Source organism: Meleagris gallopavo, chromosome 15, assembly GCF_000146605.3.
Source record: "Meleagris gallopavo isolate NT-WF06-2002-E0010 breed Aviagen turkey brand Nicholas breeding stock chromosome 15, Turkey_5.1, whole genome shotgun sequence".
Classification (NCBI taxonomy): domain Eukaryota; kingdom Metazoa; phylum Chordata; class Aves; order Galliformes; family Phasianidae; genus Meleagris; species Meleagris gallopavo.
In genome coordinates, this window is record NC_015025.2 from 2,639,838 (window position 1) to 2,666,910 (window position 27,073).

General features: G+C 38.0%; 1 protein-coding gene across 1 annotated transcript in view; it reads right to left on the minus strand.

Moving 5' to 3' along the window:
* Window positions 1-27,073, minus strand: part of LOC100539369 (ran-binding protein 17) — a 146,470-nt gene that overhangs the window by 110,734 nt on the left and 8,663 nt on the right. Inside the window, 6 exon segments of the mRNA XM_019620358.2 lie at window positions 13,412-13,517; window positions 17,318-17,509; window positions 22,346-22,431; window positions 22,744-22,847; window positions 23,330-23,403; window positions 25,327-25,537. The gene's annotated coding sequence lies outside the window, so the exon portion shown is untranslated.

The window sequence follows — 27,073 nt, forward strand, 5'->3', positions numbered from 1 at the left end:
CAATTAAGGCTGTTGAGAAGCCCACAAAGCTATTCTACTCTGCCACTTTTCCCACTGAGCACTGAGGAAAGAACAAGTCTAAAACAGATGAGAAAAATAGGTGTAAAATAACTACTTAAAATTCAGGAGTACCGGAAAAAAAAATAAAATAAAAAAAATCACAGTTTTACCACAGTAGTGTCTGCTATTCTTTTTCCCACCCCTCTGATGACTTTTAATGACAGAAATAAGAAATACAGTTTCTGAACTCTTTAAGCCTACCTAGTGCAGAAAGCAAAGCCTAGAAGAGTAACTGAATGGAAACTTACCAAAGCAATTGAGTTCAGTGAACGATCTCACAAGCGCCCTGCTGGATGCTGCACCTCACTGAAGTTTGGGCAAGCACTCTGAACTCTGGTTTTCTGTGTCCTTCGCTCAAAAAGTCCATTCTCTAGAACAGGTATGTTGTAGGGATTTCTTCCATTTCTACCATGTGGTCAAAGGGGCAGTGTGTAATAGTCACAAAAACTAAAAACAAGTTGAATCCTCCTATCACAGAGATTCCCTAATTATAGAGTAAACCTTAAAATCACAACAGAAAAAGGGAAACTCTTTCGTACAGAATTATTCATTTTCTAATAACCGTTGACCAAGCAACTTTAAATATTGTCTACTATTCTGATGGCAAATTAACTGCTCTTTCTTTTTTACAGTGTCTTTAGATCCCCTCAATGAACTGAAAGCAAAAGCTAAAGTTAACAGAAGTCTAAGACTGTATATCATAGTTGTGCAGACCGCTACAAAGATGCCTTCAGTATTTTGGGAAATACTTAAAGGCTAAAAGGCTGCACTGAGCAACATTAAGCAAACACTCACCTTACACTGCTAGGAACTTCTTGAGGCTGGGGAGACTACAGCAGACCTGCTAATCAACAGGAGGCAACACCGCTAAGAGCACTGAGAAATGCAGATGTAGAATCTGAGCCTCATCATAGCTGGTTTTTGACCTTCTAACACTTTTGACAGGACTCCTTGAAAGTATTTATGTGATTGGAACACAGGAGGAGCAACATAAAAACACCCTATATCAACATCAGATATAGCATCAAGGAATTAAGGCACTTGATATTCTGTTTCAGATATTGCCCAAGGAGGCTGTGGATGCCCCATCCCTGGAGGCATTCAAGGCCAGGCTGGATGTGGCTCTGGGCAGCCTGGTCTGCTGGTTGGTGACCCTGCACATAGCAGGGGGTTGAAGCTGGATGAGCATTGTGGTCCTTTTCAACCCAGGCCATTCTATGCTTCTATGATTTCCTATCTCATGTTGACTTGTTTTCATTTTGTTTGTTTGTTTTTAGTACTTGGTAACAACTAGCAATAAATCCAGTTTTGCCTGGAACATCTTAATTCACTAGAGATTATCAAAACGCTGCGAACTGACACACAGATAACAAGAGGACACCTTGGAAATTCTTTCCTTGATTTCTGCAGAGATTTCCACACAAATCTTTCTTGGTAAAGTTATTTTTGTATAGATGGCCCAAGGTAGAACATATGTACAGCACCACAGCTGACTCAGAGGAAATCCTTCACCAACTCACTTCGATTAAAAAACAAACAAACAAAAACCTTCATTTTAATTTTTTTTTTTTAAACCATGATTGGGATATTTTCCTTATTTTGCTGAACTCAGCATATCAGACCAAATATCAGACCAATTGTATCTGCACAGGGCACGGAAAGCAAAGTGTAGTCCAACTGAAAACACTTGATTCAGAAATCTGATGATTTCATCAACCTGGAAAGTCTCCAGATCAAAGGAGCTGCAAAAGAAAGGAAGCAGCTGAAGCCTCATTTATATCTTAAACCCCAAAAGGCTTCTTACACCATATCCTGGATTTGACTGCTGCTGCTCTGCAGGAAATAGTTCTTAGCGATTCAGCTCTATTGACTTTCTCTCTTCTAGAGCAGAAGTGATTTCCTGTTGCTTAGACTAGGTAGTTAGAGGACAAGGGCTTGATGAAAAGGGACAGCTTTCTGTACATGCTGCTCCAAAATGCTGATTTGCCCTCATTTTTAAAGGATTGGCATTCATCTTTTCAGAGGAATACATGAATAAACCATCGTAAGAGGAATGGAAGAAACCTATTTGTGTTTAAGGGAAAAAATCAGTAATGATGTGAGGGGAGAACATAAAAGGAGAAATAGAAGGTACTCCACAATTCTGGATTGTATTAGAACTTGTGCCTGAAAAAATAAGCAGAAAATACCCTGAGAGACTGGCAGCTCCCGTGCAATGCTTAACATGGGTCAGCAGAGCTTCCTTGTAGGGTCAAAAACAATTGACCTTGAGGTCACAAAGAAGGGAACTCTGTTCTTTATCTAATTGATTATCCCGTTTGCTTCATATTAACACACTGGAAATGTCACTATTATGTGGGTAAAATATTACCTCAGAATGAAATCTTTCATTCTGTGCTCTAGAACAACTCTTTTTTAAGAACACTGCTACTCAAATACATGCTTCCATACAATCCTAGAATGGCAACATTATCTAGAGGAACACTCGTGGATGGTTTTATTAATATACTACTCATTGGTAACTGAATTAAGCTCTTAAGGAGATGCTGGACATCTGATCAGCTGGAAATTAACAAACAAAACTTTCAGCATTGTTGACCAATGCTGAAGATGAACACAGCACCTAAACAGAACAAAGTGGAATTCATAGCATCAAGAAGAATATCCGAGCATCCTAGGCTTATTGTTTTCTTTAGATATACTGATCAAGTTATTTTGCATATTTTTCCCCTCTCAATTAAACAAATATTCAATTTCATAATTAAGTTTAACTTGAGTCATAAAAATTCCAGTAGCCTAATATTAAAGAATCGTTCACTCCGCTGTGAACTCTGATAGCTAATTTTCTTACTGCAAGGTCTGTGAGATTAATTCATTAAGCTACTTAAATAATGAAATAATGAGGGTTAGAGGCCAACATAAAGTAGCAAAACCAATAGATTTTGGATGAGTAAGACAGTGACAGCCACTTTTTTTTCTACTGAGTTGCCCCAGCTGCTACCTATTCCTACGTGCTACATTGCAATGGGACACACAGCAAAAGTGAAAAGGTCCATTAGGCAAAAGTTACTCAGTCTGCTTGAAGTCCAATGATAACTGAACTATCAGAGAAAGTCCATCAGTTAGTGATGTGGAGAGAGAAAATAGCTAGTGTCATTACAACCAGCCCTGTCAAAGACAAAAGAGAGGGAGGCCAAAAACTGTACGTAAGTAAGTGCAAAATTTGAAACTTTTTCTGTCTCAGGAAAGAACATTATACATAGGTCACTCCAAAAGTAACATCTCCTATTTATTCCCATGGAAACAACAGCAAACACAAAGAACACTGTTTGATAGAGCAAATTCTCAGCTACAACTCTTTTGCAACACGGTCACCACCAGTAGCTGTGCATTTTACCAGCCCACCCCTTTGCTCCATATGTACTTCCATACTGCAGACTGCCATCTGTCACACAGCAACACAATGCAATGGGATATGGGTGAGAAGGTTCACCATCACAGCAACATCCACTTCTAACTCTGTAGGCCAACATAATGAATTGAGAGGCATTTCTTTTGAAGCAGCCCTCATATTAGATTATATCAGAGAACAGTCACTAAACAATGTAATAGTTTCTCTATGCTAGAAATATTTTAAATTTATTTGCACTCAAAATAAGGTAAGAAGTGCTGTAAGATTCCATTTAACATGCATCCCTCTGCCTGCATTGCTAGATTTCCATTTCTGAGATAAGGTAAGCAAACCGGTGCTCATCAATCAAAGCAAGAGATCCCAAGGAGACAGAGCAGAAAACTAGTTCACGACAATCCCTAACTAACCTGCCTTACTTCAGATTCTTCTGTCTGCATACACACTCAGACAGACATAAACCCATTCTCTTCGAGATACTCGTGCACCATTACTGGTAAAGGCTTTTTCTTATTCTTTTCTTAGCATGCAACAGGTTTTGATTTCTTCTTCCCCATAAGTAAACTGCTAAATTGCCAGAAATGGAACATGCAACTTTGCTATGAGCAAGCAAACAAATGAAAAACTGACAAAATAAAAGCAGCAGCACCACACACCCCTTTGTGATACACAATAGCACTGTTTCAGCAGCACGTCGCTGTTACAATTCCCCTTTCTCTTGCTACCCATTTAATTTGTGCTGGGCCTTCACTATTTAAAAAATATTAGCCTCTCTCAAATAATACGTTTTAATCACATGCAAATAACCCAATAATGTATTTGCCAAATACTAAAGAAGTCAATAATTTGTGGTGGAAGCAGGGTTAGTTTTTAAGTCTGCAAGTGAAAGTATCAATTCTGAATCATTTACATATTAGTTTACAAATACTGCTTATAGCTTAATAGCATCATAGATGTAACTTCACAAAGATATTGGCTCTAGACAGTAATTATATCCGCAGCCTAATGCTGCAGTTAATGGACATACACATTTCAATGATAATTGCAATGCCTGAACATGATAATGTGCCTTTATTAGCAGCTACAAAATAAAGCTCAGTTACAGCCACGCGCAGAACTGAACTATGCTAATTATTTATTTTTAAGATTGCCTGATTTGTGTTGTAAAATTGTAAAATAAAAAAGCACAGCACTTCAAAACCAACGTTTTAACTGCAGATGACATTGAACAGCTCTACAAAGGTTCATTCGGGTTGCAGCTGTTGTGAGCAATGGGCCCAAACCCAACAAGTTAGTCAGATACAACAGCACAGGTAACTCAACAGCAAATACACGGAGCTTTTAAATATATTTATTTAATCCAATTATTTTTCAGATGGAGGAAGATCTTTGATCCAAAATAACCATATATTTTTAAAAGTAATGACCCAATTAACTTAGCTTGTCCCATTCTGAATAAACTGAAATAGTAGTCCAGGAGTATTTGTTGGAAGTTCTTTCTGCTGAAGAAAGAACAGGAACTAAAAGGAGACCAACCTGAGTAAAATTTCCTTAAGTTTTTGCTGCTTTCCCATTTTCTAGAAAATAAATCAGTCAATAAATGTCAGATCCTCCGAGAGGACAGGACCAAAGTGATACTTATATGAAGAAACTTTTTTTTCTGATGGTTAATAAATGAACAAATTACCAACCCTTTTGTCCAAGAAACTGATGAACGGTGAACGCTGAGCTCCTGTAAGCCCAACGAGCAACTACAATTCCACAGAATGATCCTAAATTTAAGTATGAAGTACAGATTTAATTAGTTTTGTGGATGTCTCCATGCTGTAAGACAGAAGTTTAGTTCAAGAAATATTAGATGTTCTCATCTAATTTTTGCTCTTTAAAGCTTTGGAAGCAAGATTTTTTTTTCTTTAAAGCATCACCGAAATCACCAAGAATTTATTTGCCAAATAAAGCAACTGTATCAGTCTATTTCAGTCTTATCTTTAACAGCATATGAACTGGTGCGTATCAACGTTTAAAGCATTTTGAAATACACAGTGGTATTTTATAACTTCAGGTTCTGTATGTAAGCCCAATACTTGCTCAATTTTACGGTTGAAACTGTTTAGAAGAAAAGGTTTACAAAAAAAAAAAATCAGCAACGAGATTTCTCAGGTGGGATGTTTGCATCAGTTCTACAGATTAGATATCTCCTGCAATACTCTGATCACCAACCAGCATCTGAGTTTGACTGCTATCTACTTTATTTGATTCATGCACTAGTAATTACGTTCAATTCAATTCCCAAAGAGTGCAACCTGAATTTGGAGGCACTTATGACCAGCCCTATGCAGTGCCTATATATACTGTAACTATACCTGCTCAGTCCTAATCGGGTCACTCTTTTCTGCACACGCATTCTGCCTCAAAAGGAAAAGGATCTTGCAAGAGCTGTTGAAGTTTTTCACCAGTACCAGACGGATCCAAGCTGTGTGACAGCCAATGCCTGCCTTCCTGTAGGACCTGCAAGGAGACTGAACCCAACACAGAGAAGGAGGCTCCTGCTGCCTCACGGAACAGCAGGGTAGCTGTGGAACAATAAAATGAGGCTTGGCCCAGTGAAGTGAAAAACATTAGTGATGATATTTTTCTTCTGAAACAGCCATTCTTTATTCTTCCCAAAATATGCCATGGAAATAAGTGGTACCCAATTCTCACTACAATGCTTCCTTAACAAACTCTAAATGTTAAACTTAAATGAGAGGCATTTCATGCAATCTGAAAAATATTCAGTTCAATTAAAAATAATTGATGCATGGTGAAATAATTCTTCCCAAAGCTGCTGTAAAATCTTCAAAAAATAAAGCTACTTAATAATTTTCATCTCCTACAGGCTAGAGAGAAGCATTATTGCATATTAAAAATTGGAGTGTGGTTTTCCCAGAGGTAAAAGAAAGTTATTAAAACAACCTATTTATTGTTGATATAACTATCCATTTGTGCTACACAAAAAGTAACAATTTCAGTACATTAAAAGAAAAGCTAATTAAGGCATAATTAGTATTTTCTATGTTTTGATAATTAAGGGTTAGTTGGCTATTTCTTCTTAAATTCCTTTTTGATGTACCCCGACCAAGCCTTTAATGAGCAGCTAACGCTATTGAATCCCTGATGGCTGAGGAGTTTAGTGACCACTACTACATTACTTCCATTTATCACTGCCTCTTTACCTATAAATTAAAGTAGCCCTGTAGCTATGTTGATCTACTTTATATCAATTTCTTCATCCATATCAGCTGAATATGTATGGCATTAACCTCATTTACTAGTTTGGAAAAGCTGAATTAAAATGAGATCTAATTTCTAGTGCACAGAACAATTTCAAAACTGCCTGCTAATTTCCACCATCTGTCAGTGCTGTGATCTTCACCTCACTGTAATGAAATAAAACAGCATATATATTTTACAGCTCAGAAAAGAATAATCATTCATAAGTGTTAAGATATGATTAATCACAAAGACACCAGGACACAGGATGTTTTATGAGATGCACCACAATCAATCAACGCCTTCGCTTGCAAAGATCCCCGCTGATGTCAGAGGGATTCCCACAGATCTCTGAGTCTCAACCTGCACAGAGTGAAAGCAGTCAGATCCTCATAGCTGTGGGCTTGGTTTGTTTCTGTTTGTTGTGGCTTGCATTTTTTTTTTCTTTTTTTTGCTAGGTCATGCTTCTGTGTCTGCAGGCAAAGTAATCAAATATACATACACCCAAGAAATATCAAACTAATGTGAGTCAACAGAACACAAGTACCCACGTTATGCATTAGAAGACAAACCCCTGTTCTGTGTTTAGATGATACTTGGTTACATGTGTTTTTTGCTTTCAGCTACTGCAAATAACAGAGCAAGGAAATGATATTTTTCCTCCCCTCTTAACACGCTGCAGTCTAAATTTTAGACCCTCCAGATATTTTTTTAATCATAATGCAGATCTACCTCACATGTCAAGCCCGTAATTTAAAAGCTTTAAAAACACAAACAGATGCAATCCTAAATGCTAATAAAGTAACATCTTCATATTCACCACATAAATAAAAAAAGTGCAGGATACAGTAAGATGTTCCATTTGCATCCTCCACACCCCACTCTACTGTCATGCTTCAACCTGTACATGTGAAGACTTCTTGTGAAACAAGAATCCAAAACTTTTATGCAATTGTTCACTCTCGCTTGCCCTAGTGTGACAAAGAAATTGGATGTCATACATTGCACCTGACAAAGATGCCAGCTATCTCTCTTCATTTTTACATGAGGCTATTACCCAGAAACAAAATTACCTGGATTATAACTCCTACTTTCTCCTCTCCCACTTGTGTCTCTCCCACTTTTATTTAAAGCTAGAGCAAAGGAAAAGCATGGCTTAGCAGAACACCCTACTGCCAGTGATCTGCACTGCAGGAGGTCTCTCTCAAACTACTGCCATCCAGAACATACCAAAAATACCTGCAGAATACTCTAAACATACTAGGGCTACTGCTGGCTTAGAAAGAGCAGAACACAAAACCATGAACTGCCTTACGGTGGAGTAAAGGAGTTTTTACCCAAAGGCATTTTAACTGTTAAGTTTTGAGTTACTTAGAGCAATACCAACAACTGATTTTTCATACAAAAAACACAACCTTCTAAGCATAACTGTTCTGATTGTGGGTCTAAAAATGGCTCTGCCTATAAAAGCTGAGAACAGAGCTCCAGCAATAACCTTCAGTGAGGCTCTGCCAAAGAGCACAGCTCAGTCTAAAATACTTGCCAATTACTGATGTCATTTTCACCACGCTACCCTCATCTGACATGAGAATCCTTCCAGCTTTGACCTCTGTGTTTGAAGAATGGCAACGAAGGAACAAACCTAGATAAATAGCGCCACATGCTGTACAAAGCACACATGGCAAGTACACGACTGTGGAAGATGCAATTCTTATTCTGCTAGAATGAAAAAACAGTGAAAGTAACATAATGTACAGTTCTATATCCTAATTCTATAGCCTATGCAATGCCAGAACATTTTAAATGCAATTTGTTTCTCTTCTACAGAACCACTCTCATAATCTAAATAATATTTGTTTTCAATCACTTCTCTCTTTTTTTTTTTCTTTTTTTTTTTTACCAGCTAAGTACCATTTATTTCACCATTCACCCCAAACCTGAATGTGCAAAGGAACTAACAACAAGAACTTTACTTCAATACACATATATATACTAAACTTTTCTCCAGTTCAGAAACGTTATTAACTAACTTAGCTAAGCTGAACTTCTTACGAAGTATTTACTAACAAAATGTTTCCAGCAAATTACAGTTTGATTTCCTCTTGACAACTTCACACTGCCACTAAGAGACAGAGCCCTCTGTCCCATGCTGTCAGCTGCCAACACAGCCAATCCCCAGGAGGGAGCTGGGAACAGACGTGGTTTGAACTATGCTGGGGAAGGTTACAAACCCTTCCCACTACCTCCTCACCTCTCGGATTAGCAGGCAGCCTTCTGTGCCACCTTCCTGATACTCTGTTGCATCAAGCCCCACATGTATTGTAAGTGGCACTTGCTTCTTGCAGAGAAACACAGAGTGAGTGTTGATATGAAGATTTCCACCTATCACAGCTCAGAAGAAAACAGAACAGACGAAACTTGATAGAGCTATACAATACCAAAGAACCCAGTGTAGTTTTTAACAGGAATATAATAATATATTTATTCATTCACTGCTCTATTTAATTCAGAAGATAGCATTTTGATGTATTATTTTTGTACTGGAAACACAAAGGTACTTGAAGTATATCACAGTATCACAGAAGAGATTTCCAAGTTTCCTATTTTTCCTTAGACAGCCAACCCTGGTGGACTATTTACTAAGAATGCACTTATTTACTGAGCCAAAGTTCTTCTATAATGGGCTTGTTTTTATAGTATGCACAGATGTAAAAACGAGTCAATTAATGAATAAAATTAATATACAATGCGCTCCACAATTTTGTTCAACTATTCTGCCTTCTGTAACCATTTTCTGCATGCAAGTGTATGATTAACTGGTGAAATATTCCTAGAGATTACTTCAACATGGCTGAAGCATGCAAAATTTCCATTACACATTCTGTAAATAAATCCATTCAAGCAGTCTTGAATATTTATATAAGTATGTATTAAGTTAGTCACTTGATACATGCCTGATATTTCTGCTACCAAGTGCAAGCCTTTTTATTGTTTATTTGTAAATACCTGCCAGCAACACACTGCACCATGGGATTTACAACTGTGAGGGTAGAATGCCATCTGCTGCTATACTTACTGCTACAGCAGGACAGAACAGAAGAATCATCATACAAGTGCTGCCTTCTGGTTTCTCTGAATTGCAAAATGTATGCAATCACTTTATTAAGAATTGAAAATGGAAAAAAACACAAGTGGGAGTTCAGAAGCATTTACACAGTTCTCACTGTAAGATCAGGTAAAGTAATGGGATACGGAGCACAGAATTCTATCGATGCAAATGGGAGGCTGTTATATCCAGCCTATGAGAGCAAAACAAAAACAAGGAAAGAAAAAAGGAAGCGTAATTAGTGTAATCCGACTGCAAACTAAATTATGCTGGTACATACTGTAAGCAAACCATTAAAAATGGACATCTTGAAAATGCATTTGTAATGGACTAGACTTGCTCAAGGTCTAGAATTTAGAAACAGCCCTTGAAGGGTTTTGCACCCAGGCAAACCTTCCACTTTCCTGGGCTGGTCACTGACAACGCACAAGTCATAACCAAAAGCAGAACGTGGAATCTGATACAGTAACAGTTTGATTCATGCCCACTTACTGAGAGGAGAAAAAAAATACTACCATCACCACCACCACCACAATCTTCTCTTGAATTCAACCTACAGTTTTACACTGAGCCCTTTGGGTAAAAGCTAATTCTTTCTGATCTAATTGCTCTTCAATAAATCAAATGGAAACATTAGGCAGCACTTTACTCGATAACAAACCATTTAACCTTGCACACTGAATGCAATCACAGAGCTCGTCTTATGGTTATTCAAAACACATTGCTGAGCCAGATAAATTCAGAGGCACTGAACTCAAGGGTGGCTGGAAAATGTACAACTTCTGCATTTTATCTCCTGAGAAGGGAGTTCCAGCTGTGCACTGCTTTACCCACGCTGAAATGCTTTCAGCCTTCCCCAGTGAAGGACAAGGAGCTTAGGCAGTCAACCTCCCAACAGTGTTACAGCACACTGCACTGTACTGACTGGACTTCACACAGTGAGAGCCCAATCAATCAGAATAGAAAACCATAAAATCAAAATTCTCAAACCTGATGGAAACCAGACAAAGAGACAAAATAATCTGGGAATCAGAGATCAGATTAACACCAAATACAGCCACCTTGCCTTTGAATTGCCATCGGTAGGAGTTCTGCTAGTGGAAATACCAGTAAAAACGTGCTGTGTACCTTTTCTTAGCACTACAGAATCGTGCCATATTTAAAAATAACAAACCAGCTTTGAGAATTGAAAGGAACACATCATTTTCATGAGAAGGCAATTCAGTATAGTGTAAAACCATTTTTAATTTTAAGTAAGGAACTATACCACGAAGCTGAAGTACAGTTCAAACCCAAAGGGATAAAGGGATTCTTGAGATTGGTACCAATCACCAAAAAGGATACAGCACTACAGCAGTAAAATCAGATCTCAGTCACTGTCACAATTCTTGCTAAAGATTTGCTTGGGGCTCCCAACAGAACTCTCAGTCTTTCCCAAGATCAATTGATCTCATCTCACTGACATTCTCTTTATAACATCTATATTATGACTGTCCCCTACAGTTAAGGTGAATTAACTGCTGCTTCTTCAAAAATGCATCTTACTTTTCCCTCTCTCGTACTTAAAATGCAGAAAAGCTAAGTAATGAGAGAAATACAGTGGAAACCACGTAAATGAGTAACTGTCAAAAGAAAAGAACTATTAAAAGAATAAATCTTGTGTACCCAGCTGTGAAATATAACACAATATAGCAGAACCCAGCTAAATGTTTGAAATAAAAAATTGAAATGCAAAGTAACCTAAAATTGTTTAATGAACATAGCTGTTAAAATATTAACTCCTTGCATGCTTAAACTTAAGAGCACGCTGACACCACATCAGTAAATTACACACCTATCCAACCGACCATACGCTAAGCCCCACAGCTTACGTGCCTCAAGGTATGCTGTCAGGTCCATTTCTGCACAGGCCTGTTCTATTTTCACGTCACTCTTTAGAGCAGACGTTACCTTTGAGGTGTGCTGAGGCTGCTTCCCCACATACGTTTTGCAAAACTGACCCAAGAACCACAGAATTGCCAGTTCTACTTTTTCATTACTAGCCTGTGCTAACTGGGCATCCACCAAAGGCGTCAGCTGAAACAGCCTTTAGGAACAAAAAAAGAAGAGACGTTTTCAGGATGGACTTCCAAGTCAAATGATATTACCATAGCTAATTTCTTTAGGAACCCATCAGCCATTTTTTGTTTGCCTAAGTATCTTCTAGGATTTTGTTCTGCTTAGATGCTAATTATGCTAATTGACCACTATTAAACATAAAACATCAACATAATGCTTTTCTAATTACTTTGTCACTTGAAATTTTCCTCAGATGCATATGCAAATTTGTAAAATACTTTCTGTTCTTAGATCATTAATTCCTCACTGTAACAAAAGCAAATTGAAAGTGCAAGATAAGAGTTGTCTCAGGATCCCTGAAAATTGAAGCTATTGTACTCAGAGATTAATTTTTATATGCAGTATATGATGCACTGCCTCTTAAAATACCCGTACAGTATTTTCTGATCTAAATTCTTAAATTGTACACATCTCTTTATCAGGACTGATTTCAAAGAATTAACTACAGCTTGAATCAGCTAAGAGTAATTTTTTTCATATTACTTTATTACATTTTCATGTTCTTCTATGATCTGTTCCTTGAAATCTTAGTTCTGTAACGATTCAAAAAGTTATTCTCACTCTTTCCCAATACTGAAACAGTAACTAGATCAGCAGTCAGCAGGCCACTTCATTTGTAAGTCTATATATGAAAACATTGTATTATTAATAAAAACATAGTAGGAGACTGCTGACACCATACAGCTCCAGGGTAGATAAGGAATGCAAGAAACAGGAAAAAATGCAAAGCTTTTTATCCCATTATAGACTGCATGCCTTTTTTGTGTGTTAGCTAGCTGGTGTAAATATCAGGATCAACGATGCACCCCCTTTTCCATATGCTCCTGTGTAACATAGGTAACAACGGGTGTAAACAAGGATCAAGCGTTTGTCACATCCTTTCTATTTGCCACAAAGTATGTATGTGATTTGCAATACTCCCTAGCATACTCCTTAACCTCAAAGTTTGCATAATGGAGACTGCAGCACACACATTTTATAACTACAGCTGCCTTTTTATTCCTAGTTCTAGTCTAAAAGTTACCCAAGCTTTCCGTGGTTGGCTAGCAGCTCCTCTATACTCCTTCACTTGCAAGACTCTTGATGAGTACAAAGGAAATAGCACAGAAAATGGTAACCACAGCTCATAATCAATAAAATTAATACTTGTATAGGAATATAACAACAAAAATATCCAGTAGCTATCCGATCATATCTCAACACCGAATATGGCAAGAGACATGTTTGCCTTTAGGCTTCTTCCATTCCTCTGCAGCAGAACTTTGACATGATAGCCTCACTGAGCCCTTCACTACTCAGGATGGTGACAGAGGAAAGATCACACTCACTGAAATGGTTGCAGTCCACAGAAACTCATACAATTTTGGAACACCCACCATCCAAACAATGGACAAAGACAGTCGAGTTCAAATGTTTAGTGATACTAAAACATCACAAAATCAGAAATAAAATCAAGCAATACTTACCGACAGGGTAATTCTCCACCCACAGCATCATGTTCATCAGTGCCAGTGTGCATTAATCTTCTCCCCACAAAAGTACCCACAAAGCAGACAAGCCATGCCAGACGTCCTAACATTAAAAAGAAAAGAACAGTTTGTTATGTACAAAACACTTCCATAAGGCATCAGAACTTTCTTAACGTATCAGACCATAGAATGCTCTCAAGAGAATGGTTAAGTTTCTCATCTTCTCAGTCTTAAAACCTACCCAGAGAACTCAACCAACATTGTGAAGAGAATTGACGCATAAACTACCACAGCTTACTAAACTGGATGCATTTATATACAAAACAGCATAGAATCAACTCAAAATACAAATCACATACAAACTCAAAAAACAAATTCATCCTGCTCAAGATAGAGCATGTAATTAAATCTAGTATCTTCACAGCTACAAGTTGTTTCACAGGATACAACTGTGGTGCAGCTGCATCTACTTAACAGCATCAGGAAACAGTTGAGACTTTCTAGTCTGCTTACTTTCCTTGCTCTATTTAAAATAATTACTTGTAATGTCCAACTAATATCTGAAGTCTTATTTTGAATGCGAAAAATCATTTGTACAAAAGAATATTTTTATTCTGTTAAGTCAAGTGTATTCTTAATGAAAAGAATTTCTAAACCACTTCATACTTTCAGAAGTCTCTCCTTCATACTACCCCATCATTCTTTCCAATCTCGCAGATCCTTCAGTTTTTGTATTTAGCATGCGCCATAAAGATGCCAAATACTGAAATCCAGCTTTCTAAGTATGGAATCCAAGTTTACAAACATCAAACCAAAAATTACTTGGGCCTCTGTTCTGCTGGACGCTCACTACTGCAAAGTCTGGATTGTTTTAACCTCTCTGGCAAGTTAGGGTGTCATACTTTTATAATCTTTGACCTACTTCTACCTACAGAAGCCAAGCAGATTCCTGCTTCAGTTTTTTAAGCTTTGAATCCAGCATCTAACAGTATCGTCTCTCAGCAAGCAGTGACAAAGCTAAGATCCAAATGGAAAACTAACATACAAATCTTACAAATTTCAGGACATCTAAAGACTCCTTCCTCAACTGAAATGCACAGAGACAACAGAACACTAAAGCTACTTTTAGACTCCATCTGGCAAAAGGTACTTTGTAATGAATTCCAACAAAATGAAAAGTAACAACACAGCTGAGACAAATAAATTGGAACAGTTTCCATGCAGGTTGCATCAAGTTACAAATAAGGGTTCTCAGTAAGTCTGAGATTTACATTAGCTAGATTTCTTACCGTCATTACTAGGATTTTACCAAATGATGACAGCATAGCTTACAAGAGTGAATACAGCACACTGATTAATCAAGTCTTCAGAACATATTTTGAAGTTTAACATAAACAAAAAATTACAGATAAACAAATGAGGTCACATCACAGCCTTAAACCAACATTCTATTTTGAATATTTCTGTGTACAAGTGGGGATTGCTATAAGAACAGTACCTGTCAAAATCTCTGAGGTTTTGTTTCAAGTTTGTTTCACATTCTCTGATAAACTACTCTCCATTCACACAACATCAGATGTTACTCAATTTTCTCACATTAAGCACAGCTTTATTTTGGAAAACCCAGAAGTGAGAAAGCAATGAATGCTCTGCTTCCTAAGCTCCTTCAATGAGGAACCATTAACAGTTCTGAGATGTTCCAGTATCCTTGCGACCTGAACATGGTTTTATCACATGACAATTCAATATAAGTAACTGTGCTTCAGTCACAGATCCATGGCACAGTGCATTTATACATCTAAGCGCTGCAGCACAAAGAACCTCATGACATAACAAAGATGGGGTGATCAAATACACACTAAAAGGTAATGCCAGATTTGGAATAATGCAGACCATTTCAAGACAAGTTTGGGTTTACCTTAAATCTCAGTTCTATTTTTTAAAATTACCACAGAAATACATACACAACAAGATCTGGAACACAAAACATTTTGAGACAAGGAATGAGTGTCAGCTTTTGAGATGAGATACGTGATGAAAACTCCAAACCATCTTCATGCATTTTTGCTGATCCATTTCCAAATAATGATTATCTGTAAAGGCAGTTGACACCACAGTCCCACAACCAACATAAAATACAACATTTCCAAGCAAAACTTCAAACACATCATAGATTAACAGCTGTTTGTACTGCAATTTAAGACACGGAGAGATTAACACCATCACTAACTGAGCAGCTGAAGTGTCTAAGAGAACACTTAGAGCTCAAATTAAATCAGCATTAACAGCTACTAAAGAATAGCTCTTTGAAGATAGTATCAAAAAGCAACTATGAAGTGATGCTGGTCTCTTCAAACACCATAACAATCACTTTGGCCAATGATCTTTCTCAAAATAAAAACCCACATTCTCTTATAAATGGCAGCAGCTTGCTTTTAGTTACATGATGAGATGCAATTTTCTGGTGACAGCCCTCTTCCCTCAACAACAACTAAAAGGTTTTAACTTCTTCCCCTCTTTTAGACCCTCAGTACTTAAAATGCATTTGCTTTTGCAGCTACCTAGGCAGACAACATCTTTTCTTTTAGAAAATAATTATTGCAGTAATAATCTGTAATTATGGTTTATAACAGCAATAATCCCAAAGAAATGAGTCATTACCATAGATCACGAGTAATCATTAACTACTGCTAATGACCCATTTCTTGGGGATTATTGTTTTAGTAAACCATGACCACATCACTATTGATACTGAGAGCAAGACAGTATAATAAAATGGGATCTTAATATGGTATTAACTTATTTTGCAACATTAAAAGCCATTAAACATCTAAATTTAACTACATATATCTAGGGGATGGAGCAGCTATTGTTCTCCATGAACACAAATGTTCTGCTTGCACAAAAGAAACACAAAATTTAAACTGCATCAAATATTTTCTAATGCATAAAGGCACAGTCCCCAGAGCACCGACACTGACAGATTCCAACTCATTCCATCCCCCTGGTCCCCCTTTTTGGGTAATGCAGTGTAAATTCAGACTGCAGCCAGTCAATGAAATCAGGACAGTCAGTGGAAGTTCTCCCACATAGAAGTTGTTGGGTGCATAGGAGAAAGTGAAAGGTTTTATATGCATCAATGAAAAAATAGCTCCTAGATAGAAGGAAATCAAAATATTTGAATTGTCAATGGAAGAACAGCAAAATATATCATAAATATTTAAAAGCATGCAAAGAAACAGCTGTGTAACACAGTAAGCTGTCTCACCTTGTCAAAACATTTTTACATTTATCCATGTAAAGATGCAACACTTATAAGATAATTTATTAAGAAAGAGCCAGTAGCTGTAAAGATAAGTGAAGTGAGATACAGAGCCCTGAAACAGGTACCCAAAAATACATTAGAAGTGCTACTGATTTTTACAACTTATGCAGTAACAATTAACTTCAGTTTCTTGGTAGTCTGGTAATTTATCTTAACAGAATTGTTTAATGTAAGCTAGAGTTTTAAACATAAGTTTAGTTTTTACAGATGGATAAATGCAAGAAGAAAAAAGTTAAGATCTTCAATTCCAGAAAACGCTCAAATAGCAGCTGGCTCCCATTAGGGCACCCGGGGCACTGATAGCTTGATTTTCAGAAATTTAAGGAGTTGTTAGAGCTCTCATGCCTATACTTTAAAGATGGAACAAGATATTAAAGGTATCAACTGTCCATCTATCTATTTAACATAAAGACAACCAGTGAAAATGTGGTGCAAGGTCACTTGGAACATGAATTTTTAGTTCCAGAAAAGATGGAGAGGCATCTGCCATAAGATCATTGTAAAATCATAAATCTTTCATATGCAAGGATGTTTATACTGGCACATAAAAGAATCTAAACATTAAAGTAAATACTAACCTTCCTGGACTCTGATTTCTAATGGATTCCTACTAGAAGAGTGCAATAGTTTTCAGTAGTTTTGTGCATTTTGGTCAAACAACTGTCCAAGAAGTGTACAGGTCTTTTCACATCCACACCTGCTAACTGTGTAATTGCTCCAGTTGCTTGACAACTGTAGCTGTATCATCCAGTGGATCTTCCAGGCCACCTCTAGAACAGAAATAAAAAGTAACCACTTAATCACATTGCCCCAAAACTCCTTCTTTGCTTTCCCATCCGGATCTTGCCCAACTGTCACTGCAATGCTGAGCTGTATGTAACAGCCATAGCACCTGGTGTATGCAACAGACAGATGTAAGCTCTCATTTTAAATACACACATACCCCTGCCCACCCCCCAGAACAATATTCTATTTGTGCTATCTTCTTAATGCATAGCTTAAAATGCAAAGAACTACAAGGCAGATAGGAGATTGAGATTGGCAGCATGAACGCAAAGGTAAATCCTGAAAATCTGAGGTCCTTTGTGCCTATGCCTGAATACATAGCACAACAAGCAGCATATTTCTCACAGGATGACTGTGGAAAAGAATGGAATACGTAGCAGAAGTGGATTTTGCACATTCATCAAATTAAGTACAAGACCATGATATCAAAGCCAAGAAGTTTCAGTAAAATTCCATGCAGTTGCTTTATAAATGTTTATTATGGGTTCTGCTACAAGAAACACCTGTAACAAAAGGAGTAATAGCTCTTCCTGTAAGTTATAACTGTATATATAACTGTACTTATTACACAAGTCACAGTAGAAAAAGTTTATTCATCAGCAAGTTAATCTGCTGCAGCACAGGCAATGAACAATCTGTAGAGTCTTTGGAAGTGTTCCAGTGGGTACAGATAAAGCATCATATTTTTATGTGAAGGAATGTAAGCATGACTGCAAGGTGAATACAGAACTCAGGAGTCAACCAGATAAGAAGGCTGTGAAAATAAGTCTATATTGAACTTTAAAACCCAAAAGAAACAACAAAGAAAGCTGAAGTCTCGGTGCTGGGCTCTACTTTAGGTAGAAAGGCTATCGAATCAGTGAGCACACTGACCGTGGAACACTTCAGTAGGAAATTACTTCTTTCCAGATAAAATACATCTCAGTATTAAAAGGTTTACTCACAGTATGGATGGAGGTATCTTCTCTTTGGCTTAGAGCCCACATGGCTTATGCAGACTGGTTTCCTCTGCATGTGGACATATTAAGGTGCCCAGTGCTAACAGCTAAATTTTGAAAGATATAAAACAGCTGGGGATCCTTCTCTGAACATAGGGCCAGCTGGGATGGCTCCTTAATGAAGGATGATATCATCACCTATACTGGCTTGTAAGGAAAATTATCACTCCAGAAAGCAAGACCTACTGACAAAGATACCAATTAATGTCCTTGGAGCAAACAGAATTCTTGATAGATCAGCTCCCAGATATCCCGTGTTACTCAAGAACTGTCTAGACATTTACTAACAAAGACTATGTTTGATACTGCTATTGAAATGCCATAACATAGGATCTTCATCACAAAAGAAAGTATGACAAAGTCAGAAAGATCCAACAGTTAGAGCTGCAGGAGGTTACAGCAGTGCCAGGACTGTCTTAAGAATAATACAGAGTGCAGAAAAGTAGAACAGAAAATATGACTTCAAATGTCAAGGAAGTTTAATCTGCCTGAGACATGGCACAAGAAAACCAACTGCATGTACAGCAAGCTGCTGCTTCTTCCCGTTTCTAGCTTTGGACACAACTCTGAGTCATTAGGAACCTTTGATGTACCTCACGCAGGTCACACCAACAGCAGCTTAGCCACTAAAAAATGAGATGAAAAGAGATGCACGCGTGAGATTTTGGCTAAGTTGAGACAAAAGGATAACAATGGTGAAGCTGAATGTACTTCCTCACACAAGCAGACTAAATGTATCTCAGCTAAAGAAAACTGAGAAAGAAAAGCAGATGTGGCTTATTCTACAGTCTTGCAGCCTGACACAGTATCTCACTAACAGGCATCCATGAAAGCCCTCAGAAAAAACTAAATCTTTTCAGTAATCTGAATGTACTTTTTTCTTTATTCACTGTATAATAGTGTGGACTATAAGGCACACTTAAGCTATTTAAAAAAAAAAAAAAGAATTGAGCTAAGAAATTGTTAGCCAGCCCACTTCAATCTTGGCACTCCAGCTTGTACTGTGCTGTCTTAGACTTTCTTATGTATGGAGTTTGCTGCTTTCCTCCATCACTCTAAAACCCACAGCACTACAAAGTGACTCATCAAGCAGCACATATAAATAGGTCACTGCTGAAAAGGTAATACCTAACTTACAAGGGCCGCTCCAAAAGTAATGCCTCACATTTTATTATGTTGGCTCACAATGTCAAAAGTGGATGGTGGTGGGATGACAGAAAAGGATAAACCTTCCCACCAATATTCTGCGTTATTCTGTTGGCCTGTGACAGATGGCAGCAGCAGAAGGGCAGTCTGACACAATTGTATCTATCATGGAAGTTCATACGAAGCAAAGGTGTGGGACTGAGTTCCTCCAAGTGGAAAAAATGGCACCACTGACATTCAGCAATGCTTGTTGAACATTTTCAGAGACCAAACAGTGGATATAGCATAGTGAGGAGGTGTGTTTCAGCAGTGGTGACAGCGATGTCAAAGACAAGCCATCACTGTGACGTGTTCACATCACAAACTGAAGAGCATGTAAACCAGCTCATCCTCACAAATTGGCCGACTGCAACCAAGGAGCTGAGTAGGGAGCTGAACATCAGCTTCAATGCACTGGAAGCAATGTTGGCAACACTGGAAAGTTGCCAAGTTTGCACCAGGAGGGTCCCACAACCCCTACACATGAACAGAAAGACCACCACAATGTATATTTGTCATAAACTATTGAACCAGTCTGAGGCTGAAAGTGAGTTTCCTGGATCACACATCACCACCGGTGATGAGATGTGGTGTCACTACCAGTCGGTGCCAAAACTGCAGCCCATAGGGTGACAAGACATGAATTTCCCATTCAAGAAAAAATTCAAAACACACCCCCAATAGGTAAAGAGACGTGCACGGTCTTTGGATCAGGAAATGGGTGATCCATCTGAACTTGCTGGAAACTGGGCAAACCATCAATTCTGACTGATGCAGAGTGACACAGACTAAGAGGAAGGCTCAAACTTCCAGACTCATGCAGATCATGACCTTTCTCCTGCAACATGATAACACCTAGCCCCACACCAGTTTGAAGACCACAGCCCATTGCCAATCGTGGCTGGGAAGTCCTACCACAACCACTGTACAGTCCAGACTCGGTGCCTTCTGACTTGCGTCTGTTAGGACTGATGAAAGATGGACTGTGTAGGCAACATTTTCCTAGCAACACCACCATCATAGCAGCTGTGAAACAGTGGGACACCTCCACCGGTGCAGATCTTTACAAGCACAGCATGCAGCTCTTGTTTACTGCTAGCAAAAATGCAGAGCTAATGGTGGGTACCAGGTTCCAAAACAGCGTTTACTAACTGAGAATTCTCTCTATCAAATAGTGCTAATGTGCTCTTCAGCTCTCTGTTGTAGTTTCCATGGAAATAAACAGGAGGCATTACTTTCAGAGCAATGTGGGTAGAAGGAAAAAAAGGTTTTTTTTAAGAACACAAGAGACTGCAAGAGGAATTAGAGCTAGAATCAACATTTGATTTTGACCTGGATTTAATAAGCAGAGCAAATAGTATCAATCAAGTAAGATATTGCCCTGGTAATCAGAATCACAGTTTTAAACATAACCAAAACGTAATACACTGATACAACTGAAAATTAAGCATTCTGTGTTACAGTTCCAACAGTTGCACTTGTAAGTTTACCTTACTACTACAGGAACACACTCCAGTCTGGAAGTAATATAAGCTTTTGTTATCTCAGGTGCATAAGTATCTAAGAGGTGGGGTTCTGCTGTTCTCACAAAAGGTACAGATGCCACCATTCTTTGCCACAGAGTTAGCAAATAGTGAACGCTATTTGGAGCAAACTCCCAGTGCTATAGGAAACCAAAACATACTTCTGTTAAAGCACTCCAGCGTGAGATTTTACTTGTGAAATACAATGCTTTTATTTTGAGCAGTTTTATTCACTCACCTAAATACTGAAGGACCCTGTCAGAATTGAGATGTTATGGAACACACCATAGACCACGCTCACAGTTACTGCAGTGCTGCCCACAGACACTCTGGCCTACAGGAGCAGTATCCTACACCTGGGTGTTATCTTCCACTACTATTCTGAAGACCAGAGAAAGTTTCCAAGGGAAACAGTAAAATAACAATCACAGTATTACTCAAACAGTGGGCACACCCAAAAAATCTGTAAGATTTTTAAATAGTGTGAGAATCTTGATCCTGTCTTTCAGGATCAGGTCTTTCCTCTCTGTCTTTCTCAGGCATGCAGGGACCCCTCATAAATTTAGACACTATTTTGCCCAGTTTCTGAATCCAACTTAGCAGCTTAGCATATAGGCAACTGTACACATACATGTACACATTTATTTATGTACGTGCACAAAAATTTAGAGACACAAAGATGCAAAACCAGAGCTTCAAGAATCTAGTCAGTGTAGGCACTAAGTTCAAAAGGAAGCACAGGTTCAGGCATTTTAGAGCTGGACAGAGGGTCTAGTTTGCCTTTTTTTTTTTTTTTTAAAGGGTAAGGACTAGAGCTGGAGGATTAATGTCTAGGTCCTATTTCAGTCATCTATTTCTCCTTTAAACCCAGTCCCATTACAGAACTCTGTAAGAATAATGGGAACCAGTTGCAAAGATTTTAGAAGCAACATCGCTAATAGTATATTTCTATGTGATTTTAGAAGCTGCACTGTTAATAATACATTTCTATGTCAAGTCAAGTCAAGTCTCACCACATCCTCAAAAAACACCTACACCAACAAAGCAAATCAGGATCTACTTCTTTGTCTTTCAAGAGTAGAACAGAACAGAAAACTTCAGTATACTTTCCTACCTGCAGGCCAGTGATAGTATAATTTGCTATGAGCTGGATAACTTCTGGGTAATCTGCCACAACTCTCCTAGTTGATAGTTTGTCATCTGCTGAGCCAAGAACCAACAGAATTCGTAGTTATTACTGGGATCAGATAAACCCTAAATTCAAAGAAGCAAGTTTTTAAAAAGTTAAAAGTTTAATCTAGTAGAATTTATATAAGCACTGTGGCTGATGAGGTGACAATTTCATTTGCACAGCATTTCTGCTTTATTTTGAATAGTAAATCAAAGCAAACAGATGGCAGGCTGAAAGTGCTTTTGATAGATACAGTAAATTAATGACAAATGTGACAGGCAAAAACAAGCCCACAGCTGTTTCAGCATTTCAAATAAACAGAATCACAAATAGACAGATACCTGTGGATTTTCGAGTGTTTGTTTCGCTCCTTTGATTAGATTACCAAGATACCTGGCACCTTCTGGATTATTAAATAAAGATCCCCTTGTAGAAGCAAACTGAACTAAGCAGGAGAGCACATAAAGAACAAAATAAATGTAAGAATAATATATATATATATTATTTTTTTTCAGAATAATATTATCTTATTCCTTGAATCAAATGAATCTACTGTGTCTGTAGCACATTCAGTACCTGAAGATTATTCTTTCAGCAATGTCCAGAAGATCCCTGCAGACAATTATGGCTCAGTTTTAAAATTATCTTTTACGTTACAACTTCATCAAAATAATTAGGTGGATGCTTTCTACATAGCAGAGCCTGCTGAAATTCAGGGGTTTCAAACACTTTCAAATTTAGAAATGAGAACTAAAGGCCAAAGTTTAAAGAAGACATTGTGACTGGGCACTGAATCAGTACCTGTGGGACTCATAACTTATATGTTAATGCACAGAATGAAACAGTGTCATCTGAACAAAGTAAAAATGTAAAAAAAAAACAAAAAACTATTCTCATTATTTTAGTGTAAATCACTGTGTCACTTACTAACTGAGACAACATTGGTGGAAGGCAATGATACAAATCAAAAAACAGGTCCAAGGTCTCTGGCTCCAGGAAGACTAAAGGAGAAGATAAGTAGGTTTTATTATTTTCTGCCAGCAATAACTAAGAATCTTTAACAGAATCATTTCTATTATTCACAAAAATACTGTGAATATTCATTGCACAATATCACATAAAACACCATTCTCTCTGTACTGCATCTGTCCTACAGCTCAAAGAATATTCCCTGAAATTGCACATGATGCAGAACACTCCCAGATGCCTGCAGAAAGCTGTTCTGCACCAGATGTAGGTAACTGTGATGTCTTTGGGTTGCTACAGCAGAACACTACAACAGGCACCAGACAATAAGGATTAGTTTGAGGCATATGTAAGCAAAGGCAAGTCTTCAACTAAAGGCCCACAGACTACCCTAGAGTCTGCAAGCATATATTTTCGTAGCCTCACAGAAAACTTTAAAGACTGAATTACCAAGTCACCATGGAAGCATACCAAGCAAACTACAGCACTGCTTTCTTTCACAAAGAAGTAAAAACAGCGTAGAAAGAAGATCACTGATAATTCACCATTATGCAGTCCCACAAAAGAAGTAACATTTGAAGTTGTTCTGTTTATAAGCACTATATATTTACAGGCAAAAAATAAAAGTTAATATGCTTACACACTGTTTGCACTGAATGAGGAAAAGGGAGATCCTTCAATGTAAAATTTAAAGTATCTGAAGTAAAATCTTGGAAAAGTCTCTTAGCCAATTACAGTCACTTGAACAAATTCAGCCTTTCATCATTATTTCCCTGCTTGCCACACATATCCAATATGCCTCATGCTGTGATAAAAGCTTACAGTACATTAAGTTAAAAGGAATGGAAATGGATGAAGAATAATACAGTTGAAATCAAAAGTAGTATCAAACGCTACAGTGTCATGTTACACCAAGTAGGGCAGCAAAGATGGGGAAAAGCTGGCAGGCAAGATGCAGGAAGAGTGGCTGAGATCCCTTGTTTTTTCTGCCCAGAGCAAAGCAGACTGAGGGCAGCCCTCACAGCAGCTGCAGCTCCTCACAGGGAGCTGAGGGCAGCACTGAGCTCTGCTGTTTGCACTCCAGAAATGGCATGGAGATGTGTTGGGGGAGGGTCTGGTCGGGGTTACAGGAAGGGTCTGCACCAGAGGTGGTGGGCACAGCACAGGCTGCCCGGGGCAGTGGGCACAACCCCAAGCTGCTGGAGCCCAAGAAGCATCTGGACGCCACTCTCAGACACAGGATGTGGGTGATCCTGTGTGAAGCCAGGAGTCAGACTGGATGATTCCTGTAGGTCCCTTCCAACACAGCTTAGTCTGTGGTTTTAAGTAAACCACATTAAAACCTCCAATCTTTGTTAAGGGAGACAATGTAGAAGCTTTGTTAGAAGTAAAGCAGACTTCCAAACAGGTTAATTTGGCAGGAAGAAAGACAAATTAGCCCACAAAGAGCTCCCTGTTGCTAGTGCTAAACTGCCTTCATTACCCAAGGTAATGAGCTAGCTTGGATGTATCCATACTGTAGTGCCATCTGTACTGTGCAATTTTATGAAGTCAAAGCTTTAGAGTCTAAAAACCAGAATGTAACGTAACACTCCTGCTGCCTTCATTAATGAATTCATATTCTAGTGCAAACAACCACATTTAATACATGATTTTCTCAGCAGGAAGAAGAGGAAATAAATTAGACATGCTACAAGTGCTGTACCTCTTCAAGGTGTTCTTATCTGAGGGATGAGAATAGTGTTCAGTGTTTAGTCCATCTGATTTACTGTGAATACCTACGTTACAGACCACACTCAATATTTGTCTGTAAAAGTAATAATAGGAAAAGCGTGACACAAATAGCAAAACATTTCCTAATAACTCATCAGCAAGAAAACTACACGTAGAAAATATTCTCTATCTACAAGTATTGTGACAAAAGAAGTTACACAATACAGTGGGTATAGAATGCTTACAATTGCTAGCAACTCTGATCCTTTCTTACTTCTTCTCCAGCTTCCTGGAATCTGCACAGTGTGTAGGTCATCTGCAGATTTATCAGCTGAGTTTCCAATGGAATCCAAATTAAGACAATTTAGTACAAGTTTCAGCAGATGCTGCTAGACTTCGTTGCCATTGATCACAAAGGGTTAAAGGTTTTGCCAAAAAAACATCTTGTCAGGTGACCTGCATAAAACATGTTTTAAAAACAATTTTGAAAAGAAACTTCAAAGTTCACAGCAAGAGAACACATACTAAGAGGAAAAAAAAAAGAAAAAAAAAAAGAGTTATCCTTAAAGACAAGGGGAAAAAAATCACTATTACCACCTGAGGTACATCATTCACATGAAGCTAAAGCTTTAAGCCTTATAAACAATTGTTAAAAGCCCAGTGAAATAAAAATTTAAAGTACTTACAGATAAGACAGGGCATGTGAGTGATAAAGCCTGCTAAAATACTGTTAATGCTCATTGCAAAAATTAAACTGTAAGGTTTCATGCTTTGTGGTTACTCCAGACAGCGTGGAGCACCTATCATATACATCATATGGGAAAGGATTAAAGGATTATGTCAGCAACTGGTGATTTTTCAGTTCAATGCCTATGACTGTCCAACCTGCTAAACAACACAATTTCACTTAATATACTCACATTACTCCTTTGCTACATCTAGAAAACCTCACATTAAAAATAATAATAATAATAAAATGAACAGTCTGAATGTAATCTGAATTCAGCTATTTGCAGTATCTGTATAAATACAGCTGTCTCTGTTGCAGTAACAATGAAAATATAATACATCTGTAATGTCAGAATAAAAAGGTATACTTGTTAAGCAAAACAAGCTCTTGGGATTCAGAAATCTACACTGAACACACAGCAAGAACACATTTTTATTTATTTCTGACTGTAATAATGAAAATTTAATATTTTATCTTAAAGAAAGTTACTGCTTCAAAATTACAAGCACAATACAAAGGCATCAAAAACAAACCTCAAATTCCCCAGTCACTGATGTGGTTCCTTAACACTGTAAGGACACATTTTGTTTAAAAAACTGTACAATAAATGCAGCAACTTTGTATCATAATCATCTGCTGCTTACTTGGATTCCAAGTCTCATCTCTCAAGGTGATCAACAAAACAAAGATAACAGGAATCAAAATTAACTGTCATTAGATGCCTTGTTAACTCTGCAACAACTACTGCATGAAATCAGTACTGACATGAAACTCACTTGGCTTTGATATCAACCATTTTGCTGCCACTCCTCTCCTAACTTCTAGGCTCTTGCATGCTGCAATTATTTTAATGATTTTTAATTATTATCTGAGTGTATTTTTCAATGCACTACAGGTGCCAATAAATATTTCTAAAATCAGCTTCCTATACTAAACTTGGCATTATAGAGATGCCAATTATAGTTTTCATACACTTCTGTCCCAATAGCTGCACATGATGTCACTCTGACAAACCTCTTCACATGTCAGAGGCTACAAAACCACCTGCAGACCAGCTGAACTTGAAAGAAGCTAGGAAGGGCGATGGCAAAAGTACAAATATGGGGAGGCATGGCAGGTTGATTATATCACCTTGCCACGATCTCGTAATGGTAAGCGTTATGTGCTCACCATGGTGGAGGCAACAACTGGGTGGCTTGAAACCTATGCAGTACCCCATGCTACCGCCCGAAATACCATATTAGGTCTTGAGACACAAGTCC